The sequence below is a fragment of the Rutidosis leptorrhynchoides genome, chromosome 4, assembly GCF_046630445.1.
Source record: "Rutidosis leptorrhynchoides isolate AG116_Rl617_1_P2 chromosome 4, CSIRO_AGI_Rlap_v1, whole genome shotgun sequence".
Lineage (NCBI taxonomy): Eukaryota > Viridiplantae > Streptophyta > Magnoliopsida > Asterales > Asteraceae > Rutidosis > Rutidosis leptorrhynchoides.
The window spans coordinates 91826443-91844906 of NC_092336.1; the positions used below are offsets into that span (position 1 = coordinate 91826443).

The 18464-nt window shown below is 33.9% G+C and overlaps 1 non-coding gene across 1 annotated transcript; it reads right to left on the minus strand.

The window, feature by feature from the left end:
- Positions 1-17409: 17409 nt before the first annotated feature.
- Positions 17410-17488, minus strand: TRNAK-UUU (transfer RNA lysine (anticodon UUU)). Its single transcript has one exon. It is a non-coding gene; the product is annotated as a tRNA-Lys (tRNA).
- Between the last annotated feature and the right edge of the window lie 976 nt (positions 17489-18464).

The window sequence follows — 18464 nt, forward strand, 5'->3', positions numbered from 1 at the left end:
GAATCTTCGAGAACAGTCAAAGAATAATTGATTACATGAATATAGTTCCAAAACTTTCGTGACTCAACATTACAGAATTTGCTTATCATGTCGAAAACATTAAATCATTTAAAGATAAAGTTTAAATTTGGTCAAAAATTTCCGGGTTGTCACAGTACCTACCCGTTAAAGAAATTTCATCCCGAAATTTGGTTGGGATGGTCATGGATGACAATAAGTATGTTTTCATGACTCATACGAGTTGAAAATTAGAGTTTTATCATCATTGAGTAATATGGATAAAACAATTTGCTTATGTGAAGTATACGAGTGAAGTTATCACAAAAGAGTGAAATGAGAAAAAGTAAGTTTCGTTATATCTTTTGACGTAGATGGGTTGATTTTCAGAGTTCAAGAGATTTGGAGAAAATCTTCGTAATAAGATTTGATTCTTTCGGTAATTAAGGAAATTATGATTATTTTCGATTTAATGCGATGATCTTTCTCGATTTTCCTGTCTGATATTATACTATAAATCTACCCCCTTCGTTTCCTTATTTTCCACAGCTCATACCTTTTATTCTTTCTCCCTCAATTATTATTTTAAAGCATTCGTCAATATGCTCCATCCAGTTCTGATTCTTGATATACTTCTAACCTTCATATCCATCATTCTTCTTTTCCATCTGCCGCCAGAAGAATCTATTCACTTCTACTATACTCTTGGTTTTATAGTGTTTTTAGTCCTCCTTTGTCTTTATATTGCTATATTCATCGATATATACGGTTTATAATTTCTGGGTGGTTGTTGGGTTTTATATCTTCCCTTATATTTCGATGTCTCTGCTTCTATCTTTCCATAATCATTGACATCCATAGTTAATACTCTCTCCAATTTACTGCGATTTATATATACTCTCATTGATATTTTGAAGCTTCATGCTTTTGTTTTATCTTCCCGACTTTAAATCAAGCGAATAATGGTCCAGAATTCGTAGGTATGAATTTCGGAATGAACATAATTAATGTTCTAAGAAAGAAATGGTAATAGCACAATTTGACTTGTCAAATTACCAGAATACCTTGAAAAAGACCGAATCATTAAGAAAATATTTTCTTGATAGTTTAGAGGTTAAATAGAATGAAAGAGTTATGTAACATGGTTCATGATGAGGGTATGATCTGTGAACCTTTATCACATTCCATTAGAAACTCAGCATGACTTACTGTAATATAATCACGTTGATCAAATGTCATTATATTATACTAACTCATGCTTTAATTCCCAACACTACTTCAAAAACATTCATATTTTAAATTCGAATTTTTCAAATTTTAGAAACTGCAACAGTTTCCTTTATGATGTAACACTGATAGCGCGAAGAGATAAATGATTTCAGATAAGAATGGTTATGAAAATATCTTCAGAAATATCGAGGATCTTTATAATGAAAGATACGATGATATCTTAGAATTTCTAATATCGAAAGATGATAAAGAAGATTTGTCCGTAAAGATTTAGAGTCAGGAGCAAGGTATTTGTTAATGACTTCAGCAGATACTGAATCATTTGGATTCTTTGAAGGCAGGTTTAGTCTTTGTGATTTGTCCATAGCCTCCTTCATGGGTTGCTCAATCCGTTTTTCAGTTCCAAACCTTCTATTTTTCTGTGCTTTTCCAACACACTAGTCTTTATCATCAAACTTTTGACTGTTAAAGTCGTTTACAGTTTTTGCTGCTTCATCAGCATTTTTCTAAAATTCGGAGAACTAGTTTTGCAGTTTGGGGTGTTTTTCGGAAACTTCACATTCGAAGTAAGTAAGTCTAGGAGATAGACATTATATGTATATATATATATATATATATATATATATATATATATATATATATATATATATATATATATATATATATATATAATGTTGGCGTAGAATTGCTGTGAAATTCAAAATACTTATTGCTAATTCCCGGTAGTTGGTATGGCAATTATTATTACAAGATGTGGATGAGTACATGATAGAGTTTCAATGAGTATATTGATTTTTTGGAAGGTCAAAGATCAATGAAGTCGTTGGTAAATTTACTGCTAATGTGGTGGAACATAAAAGGTTCCCCGGTAACAAAAACGTGTATATCAAGCTTACAATAAGGCTTAATCTGAAAAGTCGAAGTTGACTGGTTGAAAGTGTGGTAAAACTGGATACTTTGAAAAGGGATTGCAAGGTTATTTTCAGTAAAAACAACGCTAAAGGATCTTGCATAGTTTTGAAGTCAAAGTATAGCTTTGAAAGATGTAGAGATCTAAGAATGATGTCACTTGTTAAATCTTGACTTGGATTCTGTTCTGTCAGAATATGTAATTGAATTTAAATAAGAGTGGTTGTTCAGATTTCTATGAACGAATGTATAGCGTTGTGAAAGTAGTGGGTATAGTCAATAATTTTTGAATCAAAATTGAAGAATGTACAGTGTAACATATTAATTGTGAACTTATATATTTCCCGGGTATTACCTACCCGTTAAAAATTTCACGAGTAATATTCTGTACAGAAGAATTTTACTACAGTCTTCATGAAAATATATGTATGTATATTTTCTTCAGATGTAATACAGATTTAATGAGTTAATATCATATTAAGCTCATTTAATTTTCGGCTGGATTAGAAATGAATGATCTCTAAAACATTAAAGATTTCATAATCTTCGAGGAGTATTTCACTAATGTAATCAATACTTCGTTATTTGGTTTTATATCTAATATTTCCTCAGTGAATCATGTTGGTGTTCATGGAACTCTTGCTAACTTCGCAAAGTACGAATGATGTTTTCTAGATAGTTTCGAGTACATCGAAAATGAAAGTGTAAAATCAAATGTGTAATTGAATAATACACTTGGTTTATTAGGAAATGGAATTCATTGAGTTGAAACAGAGATTGTAGTTAACGATAGTTAATTCGTTAATGAAGGATATACATCATAGCATATTAGTAATATGAATTAACTGAGTAGTATCTACCCCTTAAAATTCACGTGTGATAGCTTAGTACGAAAAGATATATTAGAATTTCCAAAATTTATATAATATATAAATTCTTTGAAAATAGTGAGTTAATAATCCATAACTCGTTATCTTAATATACCCATTGGTGATTGTGGTGTCAATATCATCGGTGGTTATGGAGTTGGTGGAGCTTGTGGTGATACAGGTGTTGCTAGTGGTACTTCTGGTGATGCTGTATAACAAGTCTAGCTTGTTAATCACGTACCATTCCTGTAAGGGTTTCTAATCTCCCATCTATCTTCTCTACTTATCTGATTTACGGTTAGAACTGGGATAAATAATCTCTAAGATTTTAAAGATTACATAATCGTCGTAGGATATTTCTCCGATGAAGTTATGAATCCATACTTCATCGTTTGTTGTTGTTGGTACTCCTTGGTATCATGGTGCGTATGATGTTGATATCCGAGGTACAGATTGTGATGTTGATGCGTGTGATGGGGATGTTGTTGTTGGTGGTGGTAATGGTACTATTGGTGTTGTTGTCGGTGGTACTGTTGATGCCGGTGATGTTGCTGGTGCTTGTAACCTTTGCACCATATTCTCCAAAGCCACTACCCGAGCACGAAGCTCGTTGACTTCTTCTATTATACCGGGATGATTGTTGGTTCGGACGAGAGGATGAATAAGATTTAGAATTTGTGATAGTATATTATCGTGACAAAATACTCTGGAAATGAGAGAGAAAATGGTGTCTCGAACAGGTTCGCCGGTAAGTGCTTCAGGTTCTTCGCCAAGAGGGAAATGTGGTGGATGGAAGGGATCACCTTCTTCTTGTCTCCAATGACTAAGCAGGCTACGAATCCATCCTCAATTCATCCAGAATAGGTGATGGCTGATTGGTTGATCCATTCCGGTTACACTGTCTTCGGAGTTCAGGTGAATATCCATATCAGAATAGCTGTCGGAGTTTAAGGAATTTGAACTAGATACGGGATCCATCTTGTATAATTAAGGAAATAATTTTTGATATGAAATAGATTATAGAATTTAGATTTGTACTCTTCAATACATAATTTACATATGTATATATAATATATAATACCAAAATTCCATAAATCACGGAGGAATTTTCAAAAGATGTCAGGAAAAGTTTACAGTAACAGATACGCTAAGATATGAATTAGTAGATACGCTAAGATATAAATTTTGTCTATACACTATTCATGCAATAACTGCAGGCAAATGTGTCTAGATTTAAGAATGATAAGCATGTAATTTCTGACAAGAATTGATAAGCAAAACTTAGTAAAAACATATACGGTCATAGTCCAGACTCACTAATGCATCCTAACAATTACCAGTTAAACACACTAATGCAAATTCTGGTTCTCTATGAACCTGGCTCTGATACCAACTGTGATGATAGCTCCAAATCCATATGGACGAACACGTCATTCATCAATTTCATTGCGAGGTATTTGACCTCTATATGATACATTTTGTAAACATTGAATTCTTTTGAAAAGGCACACCATAAATGAATATTTAAATCAAAGGTTTTCGACATCTGATGATTTCTACATATAGACAATCACCGTAAATAATAGTTTACAATAGTACTTCCGTTGACAATGCAGTCAAAATAAGATACATGGTGATGATTTGGTGAATGCAACGTTTCCTTGAAAAATATGCGATGTAAGACTCCATGCACATAGCTTGTCTAACATATAAGCAAACAGCGGAAGACTTCTAGGGAACCTGAGAATAAACATGCTAATAAGTGTCAACACAAATTTTGGTGAGTTCATAGTTTTAATGTTTTGCATAATCTGTACATAAAGTTGGATCACAAGATTTCAGTTGTTTCATCCAGAAACGTTTATCAATATATTCTACAAGATTGAGCACCCTGGTAACTAAGCTTTAACGTTATAATAAGTACCCCTGTTATAACATACATGCAACCAACATGTACAATACACACAAATCAACGTGTACTAAACTCAAATAGCATACGTCTGTTTTATAGTTCAGGCTAGGGTTTCTATACCTGGAACAGACCGGGATGTCAAGCCCTATGGATCCATATATAACTACTCGCACCCACCAGTTCTTATAACTGGCAGTTACTAGTTACCAAAGCTAAGGGATTTTCGGTTCAAACTCGGTGTAGAATTTAGTATGTACTTGTATCCATTGCGTTTAAAATAAAGTGCATGTATTCTCAGCCCAAAATATAGATTGCAAAAGCAATTAAAAAGGGAGCAAATGAAACTCACATTAGCAGCACATAAAGTCGTTCACCAAAATGTGACCGAAACTCGGAATACCAAATAACCGTAGATCTCAACCTAGAGAACATATGTTGGTCAATAAATGTCTATCAAGCTAGGTCAGGTCATAGTGTATCACAATCCTAATGCTCGAGATCGACATACAAAAGTTATCCAAAGTCGTTTCAAAAAGTCAATTTTGACAATAGTTCAACAAAACGAGACCTGCCTTATATAAGGATTCATTTACTCGGCTGGTAATATTCAAAAATCCAATTTATCAATCTTACAAACAAGTTGTTTAAATATTAATTGCTGATTCAAAAGCAATTCCAATTAACGTCAATCATAATTCAATTGACCATATCTTTTAATTCGTTCATCGAAATTAAGCGATTTCTAAATGAAAAGTTATTGATTTTTCGCCAGCTTTCCAAAAACATGCATATCATATACCTTTTATCAGTAATATATGTATTTAATTCGTGATTCATCATAAACTGTTTAACGACAAAATTTAGCATACAAGCATGCATAAATATATATAATCGAGCACTAGACATGGATACACAATTAATATATAAAAGATAAGATATGAATGCTCACGTATCAATATTGTGATTCAATATTGCAGGAAAGTACGTAGACGTAACAGAGATGATAAACACTAGGTTTGATTTGCAAACAATACCCATAACCTCCATAGCTATAACCCATAGTTTCCTTAGCTCTATCCCTTTTGAAAACCCATTTTAAAATAACCCGAACAGCACTTCGTCGTAGTATTTTATGTGTAATAATACTACTATTAATAATATTAATACTCTTAATAATACTACTACTTATACTACTATCTAACACGTATACACTTATATTATTACTAACACATATAATATACTACTACTTATATTATATTATACGATTACGATAGTCATTCACGATAACGTGTGATTACTCGAACGTCAACGCTACTTAAGGCCTAGGGTGATCCTTGGTACCACTATGGGACGCTTGTGGATTACGAATGCCAAACTTAGATTTTGGTCGAGAAATCCTGGGCTAACCGGTAACAATTGGTCATTCTAGTGACTCGGCGGTGGCATAGATGTTTGGGTATGGTCCACAATATCAACCCGACTATAGTAATCATACACTTAGTTACTTTCACACTTAATAAGTGGTAGACTTATTAAAGACAACTCACTAGTGTTCAACACTAACTTGCTAAAAATGTAAACTTTCTAAACATGGCAACTTTCTAAATATGGAAACTTTCTAAAAATGGAAACCTACTAAAAGTAGAAACTTACTAAGAACAGAAACATAGAAAGACGAACTATACTTAAGTGCCTACATACTTAAACTTAACTTAAACTTGGACAAACATTTAACTACTCTTAAATGTCATTAGGTTGACATTCGGCTCACGATCATCTAACTCATTTATCTTTCTCTTCCGAGAAATAACTCCCTCATCTGCTTACTAAGGTGAATTCATAGCCCCTCTTACTATTGCGTAATTTATTTAACTTACTTGGGGTGAGACACATGCTACTTTTACTATTTACAATTTAGACACAAGTACCAACTGTTAAACTATGCTATACCCGGCTATGTCCGACTAAGTCCCTACAGTGATATTTTTAGTTGCTCGTTAAATGCATTCTTAATTATTGGGGGTAGGCCTATCGGGAGTAACGTCCCCGATACATTTGACCAAGTCATTGTATTACTTAATAATGAAATTAAACTGACAAGTATAGACACAACTTGTCATTGGGGCAAACTTTGAACGTTTAGTCTAAATATCACGAATTGGCATAACTTTTTTGATCCCTGCGAGATCAAATTTTAAGATCTTTGTGATCTTCTTTGACAACTAAAGATCTGTGTGATCTACTTTTGAAAACAATATCTTGTGATCAAAAAACAACGACAACTATTTTTGTTAAACTTATGATTTCACTCAACCTTTTTGGTTGACACTTTAGCATGTTTGTCTCAGGTACTGATTAATCAAACTTACTACTTATGTGATGCTACTTGGACATAGGATCTCAAGAACTATTGCATTTAATATTCTTGCATTTGAAACATTTACATCATTGTAATTTAAATTCTTGTAACGACATTCTATTTTTCGCTGCGTACTCAATAAAGTTTATATCATATAGAATTGTTCTCGTATTATAATATGTTGGTTTATTTGATATTAGTGACGTTTTCTTCCAGACCCTATCTGGAGGACGTCACAGAGTGGTATCAGAGCATAACCAGGCTGTTATAGAGAACTAGGATTGCATCTTTATGTATGCCTTACTTGCTAGCTAGGGTGCCTTAGTAATCTAGGAAACTATAACCTTTCCTGCCTTAGACTTTAAAGCACTTAGGATTGCCTTGTAATCTTAAAACATATGCTTTACAATCTTATCGTAAAACTGATCGAAATCTCTTTCCTAATGTTAGGATGTCTAATTTTCGACAAGCGAACAAAATGACTCTTTTCGAGCCAACCGAAAAAGATACTGAAAAGTCTTCCACTGAAAGACCAGTCCAAAGTCCACCTTATGGCATTGGTAGTCCTTCCTCACCAAATTATAGCCTGAATACTCTACCTACTTCTCCTGATTTTCACCCGACTCAAGGATCTGAAAGCAAAGGAAAAAGCCCTACTAATTCTGCCGACTCTGGCTCTTATCACTCACTGGTATATAAACCGATGAGTACTCCTGAATGGGATGCTCTTCAAGATCTCCCTAACTACGACAGTGACTTCTCAAATTATGAGCCGGAAAAAGAGCCTATTGAAGAATCATCTGAAAAATCAACTCTAAAGAGAAAGCAACCCGAACCCGCTACTACTGGTGAAACTGGTGAAGCGTGATATCATCAACCTTCAGAGTAGTTATGAGAAGAATAGAGAGTATAGCAGACGCCATGTTGCTTGGATAGAAGTGCGTCTAAACAACCTAGAAAAAGAAAACAAAATCTTGAAGGAAGTCATCAAAGAGTCCATCGACTCTCAAACCGAAAGGCTAGAGAAACTTGTGAAGAATAACATGGACAAAGTGATGGAGAAAGTGATGGCTGAGAAAGAGAAGAAATGAAGCGTATCTTGTTCTTTGTTTTCCTATTTATTTATTTTCCATTTTCCTATCTATGTAAAGGCTATGCCTTAAACTATTTCTATTTCCAAATCGTGTAATAAAAAGGATTGTTTAAAGCCTCGTTCTTAATAATATAAAGTGTTTCGTTTATATCATATTCATCTTCATCCCGCTTAAAATTTTTCAAACTTATGACCTATCAGATTTATCAAACTTCTATACACCCTTATGTAGTGAAGAATCATGGTTCGTCCAACTGCACCAACTCTTACCACGATGTTTCATAACTTTCTCGTTTGACCACGTCCATTTCCTAACTTTCACAACTTTCATAACTTTCAAAGATATGAAGGGTGACCAAGTCTATAAAGACTGCAACTCAAAACTAGCCAACCATAACTCGACAAGTTCGTAACTGTTTTGATGGATGACATTTTGATCTACTCCAAGAGTGAGAAAGAACATGAGCAACATTTGCAATTTCATTCTTGAACTCTTAAGGAAAAAGAACAACTCTACGCAAACTTTTTCAAGTGCAAGTTTTGGCTTAAAACCGACATGTTGTCGATCCAGCTAAGATTACTGCTATCCTTAACACACTATATTAGAAATCATCATTGATCACATATCCTGACCTCATGGGGTGATATTGGAATGGAAATATGAATTAGTGAAACATAATGACGGTGGCCAACATGATTATATTACGGTAATTCATAGAAATATTCCAATATCATGACGTATGGAATAGAAAGTGAATCAAAAAACTCTCAAGCCATCTGTTCAAAAACCCAAATGCAAGGGCATGAAAGGAGAAAAATGATCAACTTGATATTAGTAGATATGAAGAACTCATTGTAATCAAACTATATATCTATCTCATACTCATTTAACAAACTTTCATGTACCATGAAGGTTGTAAACAATCGAATCTTAAGATTTTACATTTATTTATCCTAAATGGATATCTCCTGATCATTGATACTTAATCATCACTTGTTATATCCAGATCCTCTCTGTTATTACACTTTTGGTGTAAATTTACATATGACTTTAAAAAAAACTCATGTCATTTGAGCCCTCAAACGTCGATATTACGAAACCCCATTATCTATGTCGAGATGATAAATATCTCATATGCATAATCATTTGAAGAATGGAATCTCCATACGTGTATCATTTTGACTATCATAGTCAAGAAACTTATGTACTCGTACATCTACTTATAATAGACTACTTGGCACCATGCAAGTAATGGTGTCATACTCAAACAATAATCGATCATTGTCAACTCGAAAATTAAAGGTGAAATACACTATCTCAAGTTGTGGCTTGAGCTAAACTCATCGCATCTGAAAAACTGCTGTAACAATTGAAATGATTCCATCATACTTTAATGTATCCTCCTCTCAGACCAACGAAGGCTGAATCCAAACGATCATTACATAGTTGAAAGTCACTGCTATAACATTTATTTATACTTGTCTATGCGACTGCCAGATTATTCATGCCGAGTTCTCGAACTCTCACTATCACTCGAACGATTCAAAGTTGCAAATCTTATTTGAAGTTCTTTCATACATAACTCTAAATCCGAGGGATTTACTCATTTGATGATAATCACATTATCTTCCTTCTTACTTTAATGTTAACATTTTGAGTCCAAGAACTCATGCCCTGATAATAGTCAATTAATTAGTTTTCACTACCTTGAAACAATTATTACACAATTATCCTCCGGAATTTTTAAAATCTTCAATAAATTTTTCTCAAACAAATAAACTCTAAAATACAAGTATCACGTTTTCCAAAGATTTCTTACACAAGTCTTTATTTTCAAACTATCTCGGAATTTATAAAAATGATTTTTTCACTTATGCGATTTATAAGATATTATACATAAATTTAACTTTACGTACTTTGACTAGTACGTATCAAACTATATTTTCACTTCTACAAAATTCCACTTTGATTAAATCGGAATTACTTTACAAAATTTTACGTAACCTTAGTTTTACTATGAACATCATTTCGTCACCTCCTTTGAAATTACTCTCACTAATAATATAAACACTTTCGCATTTTTATCAATTTACCTTTGTTTTATCAAATTAAACATTCTTTTAATCAACTCTTTTTCGTAATGTTCAAATTATCTCACGTAAAATAATACGTGTTGTACATAACTCAAGTCTTACTAATAGCTTCGCTTCGTTTATATTGACACATCAAACGTCACAACTTTTTAAAAATTACCTTGGATTATTATTTTTCGTATTGCTCTCCAATGTGTTTGGATCACCTCTACTCTCATTCTCCGTGCAAGAACGAGACTTACCTCTTTACGTACATCATCTCTTCCTTGCTATGCTAATCATTAAGAAGTTCATACTTTCGGTATTTCACGGCTAAACCACAACGCTCTCGTAAACATCAATACTACGATCTTTTGAACAAGGAATCAAAGGTTCCTTCATGGTAGAAGCAATACCTTATAATCAATGATTCACATTTATTCTCATCCACATTTAAACTCATAAGTAAATAATAGACCGGCTCGCCATTTGTACAAAAACGACTTTCTTACTCTGAAGGAGTTACCTTAAACATTTATGAAGATACTCTAAACATTTCTTCCTTTTTGGATTGCAACTAGATTTTTATTCTAGTCAAGTTTTAATCTATGATTCGACATGAAACTGAAATCATAAATCTTGAAGCTACATTCTGAAACTATTTCCAAGGACAAGTTCTCATGTGTACTGAACGACGTCTTTCATTTAATCGCTCATATTATCCTGAGATCAATGAATTCTCAACTAACATCTCATTTGTCTATTAGACATCTCTTGAAAACTAAAGGTATTATGGTTACCTTTCGAAACTTGAAGTTGGTACTATCTCTAACAAACACCAGCCATACATCAAACTACGTAACTGAAATCTTTACGTACTCTACTCTATTCTATCTGCCCTACTATTGCGGCATAAACACTCAAGTCTTTAATGAGCTCAACGACACATTTAATGCTGGTATAGCATCATCTTTCCTTTTAAAGGAAAACTAGTCAAACGACACTCTTGTTATTCCTTGGAAAATCTCCGCATTTAATGCACTTTGCAAACGACCTATTAAGGTTAAGGATCATGAGATTAAACGTGTAAACAAGGCAATATACTTATTATTAACACTCGTTGGAATTCACGTAAGGGCCCCGATTGTACCAGGGAACGTGAAAATCAAACTCTATTGTTAAAATCCATTGGAATTCGCGTAGAGGCCCCGAATATACCTGGGAACGCAAAGACCAAATGATACGAAAATACTTCCATCTCTTCTCAACTGCTGATGCAAACGAGAGCTCTACCTAAAACTTCGGGACGAAGTTTCTAATAACGGGGAGGTACTATAACGACCCTCATTTTTACATTCTATATTTCTCCAATATTAAATGCCTAAACAATATAATTAAACTTAACGATTAAACTTTAATCAATAATTGTTAAGAGTTAAAAATTATAAAACATAATAATTAACTTTGTTTAATAAACGACAAGTTAATAAAAGATAAAAATAATGAGCTAATAAACTTTCGTGAACAAAATATAATACTCTAAAACTTGTAGCCTTTAAACAATTAAATTAGAACCTTTAATGAGCCATTTAAGCTAATCTAAAGTACAAGGGTTAAAACAAAAAAGTTCCAAGCCCTTCCCTTGCTAACCCTAGCCGAAATTTAAAGGGTAAAATTACCCTTTTGCCCCTCAAATTTTCGACCATAATCATCCTCATCACCTCCTCATTTAACCTAACTTGTTCCCAAAGTAATTCCTAATTAAACCCTAAATCTAGAATCATCCTAATGCAACTATAAATAGAGGCTTAAGCTAATGCATCCTATGTACCAAAACATTCTACAATTCTCTCTCAAACACAAATCTCTCTCCCCTCCCTCTCTTGGTTTCGGCCAAAACACCCCAACACCACCACCATCGAAATCATCATCATCTTCAAGATCTTTAAGTGATATTCAAGCAATCTTTGAAGGATCTTCATCGCGTTCTTCGTGTTCATCAAGATCTTCAAGTGTGTTCTTCGAGATTCAAGGGTTTTGATCTTCATCTTCAAGTGTTCATCAACTTTTTCTTGTTAATCTTCATTAATCTTCATCAAGGTAAAAATCCTAGATCCAAAACTCTTAAATCTTACTTTCAATTCATGTTTTCATAATTACATTCATGCATGATCTTAACATCTATATTGTTTATGTAAAAAAAAAAATATGCATATACATATACATACATACGGCTTACATACATATATAAAAAAAAAGTTTTGTTTAGATCTTAAAAACCCTAAGGATTCACTAAGATTGTGTTAGGGTAGTTATATTTGGAAAGTGGATACACATTACATATATATGTATTTACTAATAAAAAAAAATATACACATATATATACACGATTACATATAGATATAAAAAAATACTATATATATACATATACACAATTTATATATACATATACATATTAAAATATTAAAACCCTAATTAATTAAACCTAACCCTAATTAATCTAACCCTAATTTAATAAAACCCTAATATTACCTAAACCCTAAAATATTAAATAAAACCCTAATCATTACTTCACTAAACCCTAAACCTAATAATACTATTAAACATTTATCACATAAACCCTAATCATTAAATACTACTTTAATTAATTAAACCTAATTAATTAATAAAAAACCTAATACTACTTATACTACTATCTAACATTTATACACTTATATTATTACTAACACATATAATATACTACTACTTATATTATATTATACGATTACGATAGTCATTCACGATAACGTGTGATTACTCGAACGTCAATGCTACTTAAGGCCTAGGGTGATCCTTGGTACCACTATAGGACGCTTGTGGATTACGAATGCCAAACTTAGATTTTGGTCGAGAAATCCTGGGCCAACCGGTAACAATTGGTCATTCTAGTGACTCGGCGGTGGCATAGATGTTTGGGTATGGTCCACAATATCAACCCGACTATAGTAATCATACACTTAGTTACTTTCACACTTAATAAGTGGTAGACTTATTAAAGACAACTCACTAGTGTTCACCACTAACTTGCTAAAAATGTAAACTTTCTAAACATGGCAACTTTCTAAATATGGAAACTTTCTAAAAATGGAAACCTACTAAAAGTAGAAACTTACTAAGAACAGAAACTTAGAAAGACGAACTATAATTAAGTGCCTACATACTTAAACTTAACTTAAACTTGGGCAAACATTTAACTACTCTTAAATGTCATTAGGTTGACATTCGGCTCACGATCATCCAACTCATTTATCTTTCTCTTCCAAGAAATAACTCCCTCATATGCTTACTAAGGTGAATTCATAGCCCCTCTTACTATTGCGCAATTTGTTTAACTTACTTGGGGTGAGACACATGCTACTTTTACTATTTACAATTTAGACACAAGTACCAACTGTTACACTATGCTATACCCGGCTATGTCCGACTAAGTCCCTATAGTGATATTTTTAGTTGCTCATTAAATGCATTCTTAATTATTGGGGGTAGGCCTATCGGGAGTAACATCCTCGATACATTTGATCAAGTCATTATATTACTTAATAATGAAATTAAACCGACAAGTATAGACACAACTTGTCATTGGGGCAAACTTTGAACGTTTAGTCTAAATATCACGAATTGGCATAACTTTTTTGATCCCTACGAGATCAACTTTTAAGATCTTTGTGATCTTCTTTGACAACTAAAGATCTGTGTGATCTACTTTTGAAAACAAAATCTTGTGATCTAAAAACAACGACAACTACTTTTGTTAAACCTATGATTTCACTCAACCTTTTTGGTTGACACTTTAGCATGTTTGTCTTAGGTACTGATTAATCAAGGTTACTACTTATGTGATGCTACTTGGACATAGGATCTCAAGAACCAATGCATTTAATATTCTTGCATTTGAAATATTTACATCATTGTAATTTAAATTCTTGTAACGACATTCTATTTTCCGCCGCGTACTCAATAAAGTTTATATAATATAGAATTGTTCTCGTATTATAATATGTTAGTTTATTTGATATTAGTGACGTTTTCTTCCAGACCCTATTTGGAGGACGTCACATAAATCATGCGATCTTAAATGAGGATTGACTCTATGATCAAAATCTAACATTGAAAAATGTTAAAGTAATTAATTTAACGTGATCATCAAAGTCTAGGGTAAAAGCTGGTAAATGTTTATTGATATATTTGAAAGTTGTCTTGTATATGCTTTATTGAACATGAAATTAAATGAATTCTGAAACAACATGTCAAAATAGTTCAGTTCTGATCCCTGAATCAAAAGATTGAATCAATGTAGTAAATCAACTCACAAAAATATGTGTTATGTTATACTTGGTGCTGTTCTTGATAAACGATAATATCCATTCTTATTCTGATAACGTTTAATTCCTGATTATCTTAATGGTTAATGAATTAGATGTTGAAAGTTGCGTGTGCAGAATTGCAGACACTTACTGTTGAAGCTTTACTGAATATGCTTGATATAATATTGTTTATCATGACACACTAGATCTTGTACAGTATTTTGTTTTTTTAGCTTTGCACGTGCTTATATCTGGAAAATCCAAATATATAATTCCATCATAGTTAATTTGCATTTAGTTACAGTCCTATAGCTTTACAACTCAGTTCTCAGGGTATTCACTGTGTAAGGAACCTCGTGAAATTAAACTGGAATGTTAGTTGTTTGAAGCTTAATGAAATAAAGCGTGATTAACTTATACTGGAGAGATCAGTCCCAGGGGGAGTGGACGTGAAAAAGGTTTGTGAAAATTGAAATAGAAAAATTCTAAGTTTTTAAACCTAAAGACAGTCGACCGAGTGAGTACACACACATGACTGTATGAGTACCCACACACGACTGACTGAGTCTCAAAGAAAATGAGATATGTTAGAAACACACACTCGACCGAGTGAGTCACACTCACGACCGAGTACGTGACACACTCGACCGAGTGTGTCTGAGGGTATAAAAAGGCCTGTTCGTCAGACGGCTCAGTTCACTTGTATGATTTTGGGCGAACTTTTCCAAAGAATTTCAAAGTTAAGGAAGAATACACTTTTATCTTGTGAATCCAGTGCCACAATCGAGGTATTCTAACTCGTTGTCATTCGTTAGAAATCTTCAATTTTATGTTTGAATGTGAAACCTTAAATCCAATGTATTTTAGATGCTATCTGTTGAAATAGATGGTATAATTGTGATAATCAGCCATCTTAGTGACCATAGATACCAGGTTTTGAACCCAAAACAACAGATTTGATCGATTTGATAAATTGGGTGAACTCAGATCTGTAAGAACGCGCTCGATCGAGTGTATGCCACACTTCACCGAGTGAGTCTACACACTCGACCGGTTGTATACACGGACGGCTGTGTGTCTCTACACACACGACTGAGTGTGTTCAAACCCTAATTTTGATAATTTGCTGTTTTTGGTTATTTTGTTAATATTTTGTTGATTTTCATGATATATTATTCTGAAAGTTTGGTATAGTTTTGTCATAGTATGTCAGGTGGTTTGTTTGTTGGAACATGGACATTCGATATTGACCGTAGCAGAGTTTTGGCCATACACCAGCCTATTCAAGTGGAATCAAAAGTCGTTACCACTCAGACCACTCATGAATAATGGAAAGGTCTAGACTGTTTAACCTTCATTCAGATAGGAGATTATTACTGTCACAAGCTTATCCGAGAGTTCTGTACTAGTGTAGCTTTAGAAGAGGGTAAGAAAAAGTATGTCCATGCAAATTTCTTCGGGCAATCTTTTAAGTGGACCCGACATGAGTTTTCAGATCATATACAAGTACCGTATAGGGGAGCCAAAATCTATAGTCCTAGCAAAGATATTAGGAAAATTCCTAGCAATTTTTGTGCTGGAGGGGTGGCTACTCATAACTGTAAGCCGGGGTATGCACTGGGTAATGATAGAATTGAGGTTAGAGACAGTGATGTTCGAAACGATTTGATACCTCACCTGAGGATTATCAAAAGAAATGTGACATTTAGAGATATCAATGATGATGTGCATTCAGGTACTGAAGCAGTTATTTTATACTGTCTCATGGAGCGGATTAAAGTGAATTTTGGTCAGATCCTCATTAATATAATGAAGGATGTTATGAATTCGGAGGAAAGACCGTTTCCTTATGTCGTTCTTTTGAATCATCTGTTTGATGAGCTCGATTTATTTGAGTACAAGAATTACACCATGAAACTCGTATCAGAAGATGTTATTGTGGGATAAGACAAGTGTTTGTGCTTTAATTTTATGGTTAATTATGTTTAATGTGTAATTCAATAAGGCTAGCCTGTTAGCCTTGCAACTCTGGTGTGTAATAACTTAACAGTGACCTCTGATCTATGTAATTGTATGCTAATCACGTGTTGGTTGCACGTATAACATGTCTCGCATTGTGTCTATTGCGCACATTCGGTAAACTCTTGCTTAGCAAATAAGTAAAATGGCTGACAAAGCATATCTTATCCTTAAATAACTGAAATCTTATTCCTAACTATAATACCTATATTCATGGGATTGATACGGAAGGATCTAGATTCATTTAAGGATACATCTAGGGTTAGGGTTTAGCTATAAACATAACCATAAACCTAGCTCATTAGAGGATCGTTAACATTTTCTGTATTACTCGATTAACGATTGCATCCAGAAAACACTTTACGGTAACAGGTATGTTCACTGTGAACTGTAACCCTATGAAACCACTCAGGTGGCCGTTATTGCAGCTAAGCCATTATTGGTGAACTAAGTCGTTAATCACCCTTTCGCATATCTTCATCTCAATAAGGGTTATCCACGGTAATCATTGACCGGAGTTTAACACTATAATGTTCTTAAACACTCCCACATGGCACTCAACATATGATCAGTCCTATGCAACAGATTTATGTTCAATCAAATGGCGCCTTCCGTGGGACTCGAACCCACGACTACGTGGTTAAAAGCCACGTGCTCTACCAACTGAGCTAGATGTTAATCGACTGTTCCTGGTTGTTTGCCCTACACCACATCTCTAATAACGATAGACGAGCTGCACCATAGGGATATAATTGCCCTAGGCCAATGTTATATGATGACAGAACCGCCATGAAAAATTTAGTCGGAGTGATGCGACTATTTATAACTACTAGGGTTACGTCGTAGACTGCAACCATGTTGGTTGGGGGTTTATGGGCTCGTTGGTTTGTGAGTGGAAGGGTAGGGATGTATTGAGCAATTGGTGGATACCAGTCGATAATAGCTTTAATGGATTCATCGTCTAGGGTGGAAGAGATAGAATGGACTTGAAAAGTGGTTGAAGATGAAGACGACATATTTACAACTTAAAAAAGGGGGATGAAGATAGAATATTGCACTGACTTGGGTTAAGAAACGGGAAACTAGCCGGAACTTGATCGGAGTTGCAAGGAAGAAAAGAGGTGAATTTTTTGAATTTTTTACCAAATGTGGTAAAATCATCGCCTTATTTATAGCATAAACAGTTAGGATCCAAAAAGGGAAAAAAAACATGTGAGGCGCACATCTGGCCGTACACGTATCGCAATCCTAATGGGTTGCAATGAAAGGATGTGGTGCATGATAGAAAAACTCATTAGCTTGCTTATCATCCATGTACGATAGAAAAACTCTTGCAGTTAGGATTTGACAGCCTGTCATAATTAACTGACTCCCGGCGATACAGAGTCATCATTAGCAGACGTTTGATTGACAGCAAGGAGGCGGCATTTAATGTTTGCAGGCATGCGATCTTTGGATTGTTTTAATAATTTACAATATATTTTATGCTAATTTTTGGTAATAACCAATTTATTATATTCTTTGGAGTTTAATATCATACACTTTTTGGAAACGTGTATCATATTAAACTGGGGGGACTTAATGATACGCGTACCTCTGCGCCTAGTGCATCCTGCGTATCACGTGCTGGTTGCATGTATAACAGGTCCCGTATTGTGAC